The following is a 6,306-nucleotide window of genomic DNA, read 5'->3' as shown; positions in this document are numbered from 1 at the left end:
GACGTCCGCAGGTGGGGTATAAAGGGGGACGCGCGAGAGCACTCGGGGTTGTTGTTAACCAGTTGAAGATCGAAGACGGAGTTGAAGACGTAGTGCCCCGAGACCCCTAGTCCCGCTGTCCTTGTAGGGACCGGGGCCCTGTGTGGCTCGGAGGCGAGACTGGGGGACCCGTGGTCCGACGCCCATGTGGGTCGGGACTGGGGGACCCACAGTCGAGACGGACACCCCGGCAGGGTGTGTCCCGAGTAGCTCAGTGGGCGTTAGTCGCCAGAGTAGCTAAGTGGGTGTTGGTCACCCGAGTAGCTCAGTGGGTGTTCGTCACCCGAGTAGCTAAGTGTGCGTTAGTCGCCAGAGTAGCTAAGTGGGTGTTGGTCACCCGAGTAGCTCAGTGGGTGTTTGTCACCCGAGTAGCTAAGTGGGTGTTAGTCGCCCGAGTAGCTAAGTGGGTGTTAGTCACCCGGGTAGCTAAGTGGGTGTTAGTCACCAGAGTAGCTAAGTGGGTGTTAGTCACCCGAGTAACCAAGTGGGTGTTAGTCACCCGAGTAACCAAGTGGGTGTTAGTCACCCGAGTAACCAAGTGGGTGTTAGTCACCCGAGATACTACAGTGGGTGTTAGTCACCTGTGGAACGAAGTTGGTGAAATAAAGAGTGTGCTACCCGTGAAGTCGTCTCCCGCCGAGTTACTACATTACAACTGGCGTCAGAAGTAAACCTGTCTTCAAGAAGAATGGATACTAGGAAGACTACCCGTACCCACGAGCGAGATCGGGAAGACGACGGCGTACCGGAGACACCAACCTCGGGAGGAGAGGACGAGGAGTTGCCGCCGATGCAGCACTTCGCAGCGATGGCCGACGCTCAGCTCGCCTCCGACACCAGCCTACAGGACGCACACTCCCGCCTGGCGGAGTTGCTGCTCGCCGCCGCTGCAGTTTTGGCGGAGATCTCCGTTCCAGCGGGCGGAGAGACGGCTGCGGGGTTGGAGGAGGCGGCGCGGCTGGAGGGTTCCCGCCAGAAGGCGCTTCGCGCCAAAAGTTTTGAAGTTGGCGCCGTTTTTGAGGGACCGCCATTGTTTGGCGGGAAGCGGGGACACCACGTGGCCGGAGACCTCCACTCAGCGCGGCCCGCGTCATCGGCGCGCGCCGGAGCTCTCCAGGGTGCGACTGCTGACAGAGCCGACATTTTCTACAACCACAGTGGCGCGGGGGAAAATCGTTCCGACGACGACGACGACCGAGTCCTCCAGCAACGATTGCCCGCGCTGTCGGCGTTCAAGGCAGACGGAGGCGACTGGGGAGCCTTCCACCGAAGGTTCCTCGCACATCAAGAAATGTCGGGGTGGTCCGACACCACTGCCCTGCGCGCTCTGCCAGCGATGTTCGACGACGACGCGCTTGCAGCCTTCACATCGGCCCCAAGGTCGTCTCGCTCAACGCTCCAGGCTGCGCTACACCTAATGGCTAAGGTGTTCGGCCCGCCCTCGACCTGCCGCCACCAATTCTACGATCGGCGGAAGGTGGTTGGAGAAACAACGCTCGCCTATCGCACGGCGCTGCTCGCCCTGGCGGACGCAGCTTTTCCCCGCATGGACAAGGAGGGGAAGGACGCCATGGTGACGGAGCAGCTGCTGGCGTTGGCCCACGAGTTGGGAGTCCCCATCAATGTGGCGGACGAAATGGATATCTGCTCCCTGGCGATCGCCACGAGTATTCACGCGTACGAGGTCCTCAAGCGCAAGCCGACGGTCGTCTGCAAATTGGCGGGGAACGCGGCACCGGCCGCCACGATCGCCGAGCCTCAGCCAGCTGCGGATCGGGAGCAGGCCTTCGCTGTATCGCGTCCGGGGGAGTGGAGAACGGGAGGTCGTTCACCCACACGTTCATCCCGCAAGCTGGAGCAACCGAAACCTACGACGTCCCTCGTCGTCTGCTACAACTGCGGCCTTCGGGGTCACGTCGCAGCCGGGTGCCGGGCTCTGCGTCAGCGCGCCACGGGACCACGTCGGGACAACGACCAGGCCCACAAGTCATCCCAACTAAACCCGGCAAGTCGCGGCACCTCACACGCTCGGTCCACATACGCGGCACGTTCGGGTCGCCGCTTGGCGGTGGGGGGTCCGCGTCTGGGTGCTGGGGGTTCACTTCGGCGAGTGGGGTCCGTACACGGCCCGCAAGCAGTCGAATGGTCCGAATTGGCCCACAGGATAGTGGCTGCGTCGGCCGGGTCGTCCGTGGTAACGGGGTTTATTGACGGGGTTGAGGTCCGGGTGCTTGTGGACACGGGTGCGTCGGCCACTATCATTTCGGACCTTATTTATAACATTCTTCCCGTCCAAAGTCGACCCCTTCTGCCTGTGGACGTGCCATTTTATGCGGCGAATGGGGGATCCCTGGGGATCATCGGCCAGATTCGGGCGACTATTTGCATTGGTGACATCAAATTGGCGGGCCCTATTTTTGTATCATCATCGCTGGCCGTTCCTTGTTTGCTAGGTACGGACTTTTTGTCCAAAATGCCCATCAACATTCTCATAGATCAGGCCTGCATTGAGCTTCCGTCGGGACTGTGGGTTCCGTTCTTGACGAGCCCTACCAAAATACGCACGGTTTGTGCGACGGTGCAGGCGCTGGCAACTCAGACTGTACGGGTGCCCCCGGGATCGCAAATGTTGGTACCCCTTCGGTTGAGGAAACCACTCGGGGTGGGTGCGGGGGCACAGGGAGTACTGTTGGGGCCGTCTAACAGGGCCAAAAGTGGCCTCGACTTGGCGGTAGCTCAAACCATGGTGAGAGGGGACAGTGAGCCGTTCGTAATGGTCCTGAATACGGGGTCGCGGCCGGCCATAATTACGCAGGGAACGGTGCTGGCTCACGCCGCGCCGCTACCCGTTGAGGAACAGCTCGTTGCTCACGCCGATTTCAGTGTCGAGTCGCATCCTCCAAGTGATGAGGGGACAGAGTGGTTGGACTCGTTGTGTGCCGGGTCTGCTAACTTGTCCAAGGTGCAATTGGGAGCATTGAGGGGTTTGCTACTCGAGTTTGCTGACGTGTTCAGCAGACATAAGTACGATATCGGCTGCACAGACCTGTTGCGCCACCACATAGCTACGGGGGACGCGGCCCCTATTCGACAGAATCTCTTCCGGCTCAGCCCAGCCGAGAAGGAGCATGTGCAGTCGGCGGTTAATGACATGTTGGCGGCCGACATCATTTCGCCCTCTTCTAGTCCGTGGGATGCTCCTATTGTTCTAGTTAAAAAACAGGACGGGTCTTTGCGGTTCTGTGTCGATTTCCGCCGCTTAAACAAATTCTCGATGGCGGATGCGTATCCGCTCCCCAGGATGGATGAGTCGCTGGATGCCTTGGCGGGAGCACAGTTTTTTTCCACACTCGATCTGCTTTCCGGATTTTGGCAATTGCCCCTCGATAACGAATCTAAACCTAAAACCGCTTTCCGGACACCTGGTGGCCTATTTGAATTCAACCGTTTGCCCATGGGCTTACATTCCGCTCCCGCCACGTTCCAGAGGCTCATGGAATTGGTTTTGTCGGGCCTCCAATGGGACACCTGTTTGATTTATCTCGACGATATCATCGTTTTCAGCCGGACTTTTGAGGAGCACCTCCAGCGACTGAGAGCGGTGTTTCTCAGGATGCGTTTCGCTAAGCTTAAATTTAAACCGGCTAAATGTTTTCTGCTTCGGGAATCGGTCAGGTATTTGGGCCATATTGTGAGTCGTTCAGGGATCTCGACAGACCCTGCTAAGACGCACTGCGTCAGCTCATGGCCAACGCCAACCTCGGTCACGGAGGTTCGCAGCTTTATTGGATTCGCCTCCTATTACCGTCGTTTTGTCAAGCAGTTTGCCACCATAGCCAGGCCCCTGCACGCTTTGATGGCTAAGGGTGTGCGGTTTCACTGGGGGGCGGAAGAGGAGGCTGCGTTCTGCTCCCTTCGTGACGCCTTGGTGCAGGCTCCCCCCTTGTGTTACCCCGATTTCACGCAACCGTTTTTGCTTGACACGGATGCCAGCAACACGGGTATTGGGGGAGTGCTCTCACAGGTGGTCGGGGGGGTTGAACGGGTGGTCGCCTACGGTAGTAGAGTTCTTTCCCCCGCCGAACAACGCTATTGCGTGACTCGCCGTGAATTGTTAGCGATTGTGTTTTTTACACAGCAATTCAGGCCGTATCTTTACGGCCGTCATTTTACGGTTCGTACGGACCATGCGGCTCTTCAATACGCTATGCGGGTGGCGCAGCCATCCGGCCAATTGTCCCGATGGTTGGAGGTCCTTCAGGACTACCAATTCACGACGATTTACCGCAAGGGATTACGACACTCAAATGCGGACGCCTTGTCGCGGTTACCACCGCGCACGGACTGCGCATGTTTGCTGAGATCGACGCGGTGTAAACCCCCGGTCGCCCACCCCGCGGGAGTTGCGCTCGCCGCCACTGACACCGCGGGTGTCGACGCTCCCACGGGGAGGGACTCGCTGTTATCGTTGCCCCTCATTGAGTGGGGCCATCTCCAAATGTCCGACAGCTCCCTACTTACACTACGTCGGAAAGTTGACGCTCCCGAGGTAGGGGATGCGCGGGTCGGTTCCTGGGTGTGCAGACAGGGCCTCTTGATGAAGTGGGACAACATGTCCCGGCGTCACGTGCTCGTTGTGCCTTTTGCTATGCGGGGTAGGGTCGTTCTGGCTGCTCATGAACGACTCATGCATCTGGGTTTTCACAAAACGCTCGCCCTAATCCAGCGAGACTATTATTGGCCGGGGATGGGTAACGACGTGGCGAACATTCTTAAGGGATGCGTAGGGTGCGCCCAACGAAAACCGCCACCATTGGCGGCTAATCCACCGCTGCAATCCATTCAAGTTTCGCGCACAAACGAATTGGTTGCGTTAGACATCTTGGGGCCCTTTCCTGCTACACCGAGGGGAAATAGGTTCCTGCTGGTTGGCGTAGAGTACTTCACCCGATGGCCCATGGCATGGCCACTCGCCAACCAGTCGGCTGCAGCAGTGGCGGACGCCTTTGTCCAAGGTTATGTTTTGGACAAGGGCGCCCCCGAACGCTTGCTGACGGATCAAGGGAAGAATTTTTTGAGCGTTTTGCTGCGCGAGGTGTGCGACCTGTTGGGTGCAAAGAAAGTGCGTACTTCCCCGTACCACCCGCAGACTGACGGGATGGTTGAACGTCTGAACAGGACGATTACGTCTATGCTGTGCCAACAGGTCTGCGACGATCAGGTTGATTGGGACTTACAGGTGCCGGGGGTACTCGCGGCCTATCGAATGGCCCCTCATGCGGCGACGGGGTTTTCCCCATTTTTTCTTATATATGGGCGGGAGGCCGATCCGGCCATGGACGTCCAACTGGGGATTTCCCAGCCACGTGCGAAATCTAAATTGGCAGACCACATCAAATTTAATATCGCCAAATTGACTGAAGCGCGGGAGGCAGCGAGATTGAATTCGCGGTCTCGGCAAATCGCGAACGACAGATTGCATGGACGGAGGGTGCATACGCACGATTGGGAACCAGGCGATAAGGCCTGGCTGCATTGTCCACATGCACCGTTGGCTACGTCCCCCAAATTGTTGAGACCTTGGAGGGGACCGGTGGAAATTGTGCGGGTTGCACGACCCCAGAGTATACAGATTAAATGGGGAAAACGCCGTTGGTACGTGCACCCCTCCCGACTGAAACCCTATGCGGCACCGTGTGACCCCGTTCTGTGCCGTAACGACCGGGCGTGTGATGTGACCGTCGACTCGGGGAGGGATGTGTCGCAGGCTGATCCTCACGTGTCTCCACCTGACCCACCCCCAGGTGTCTCGGGCCTGACGGCTGCTGACCGTCGGGTACCGGAACCCCGCGGCACGCGCGGATCCCCGATGCCTGGCCCATGTCTTCCTGAACTGCCGGCACCACCGGACGGTCAACCGCGTCTGGTGCCGTACAACGGACCGGCAAGGCGGACTCGGGCTAGGGCACAACACTTTTCATGAAGACATTTTTCAACCCCGAGCTCGCCCGGTGTTTCCCCTCTGCCGGGGTGATGTCCCGTTCTAGGGACGCTCGGAAAGAATGGGACGCTGCACGAGTCGGAAGAAAAAAAAAAGAAAAAAATATATATATATTTTTCTTTTCTGCATACACATTTGGTATTGTCACTCGCCGGATTGTACATATTGTTCTGTTGTTGTAGTGGCATTGGTTGATGGTTGCGGATGGCAGTGTTCGCATTGTGTTGCGTTGTTACGTTGGTTGTTGTTCTTGTTGTTGTGTTACG

This window comes from Lampetra planeri, chromosome 27 (assembly GCF_965212315.1).
Source record: "Lampetra planeri chromosome 27, kcLamPlan1.2.h2, whole genome shotgun sequence".
Classification (NCBI taxonomy): domain Eukaryota; kingdom Metazoa; phylum Chordata; class Hyperoartia; order Petromyzontiformes; family Petromyzontidae; genus Lampetra; species Lampetra planeri.
This window is presented reverse-complemented; position numbering follows the sequence as displayed.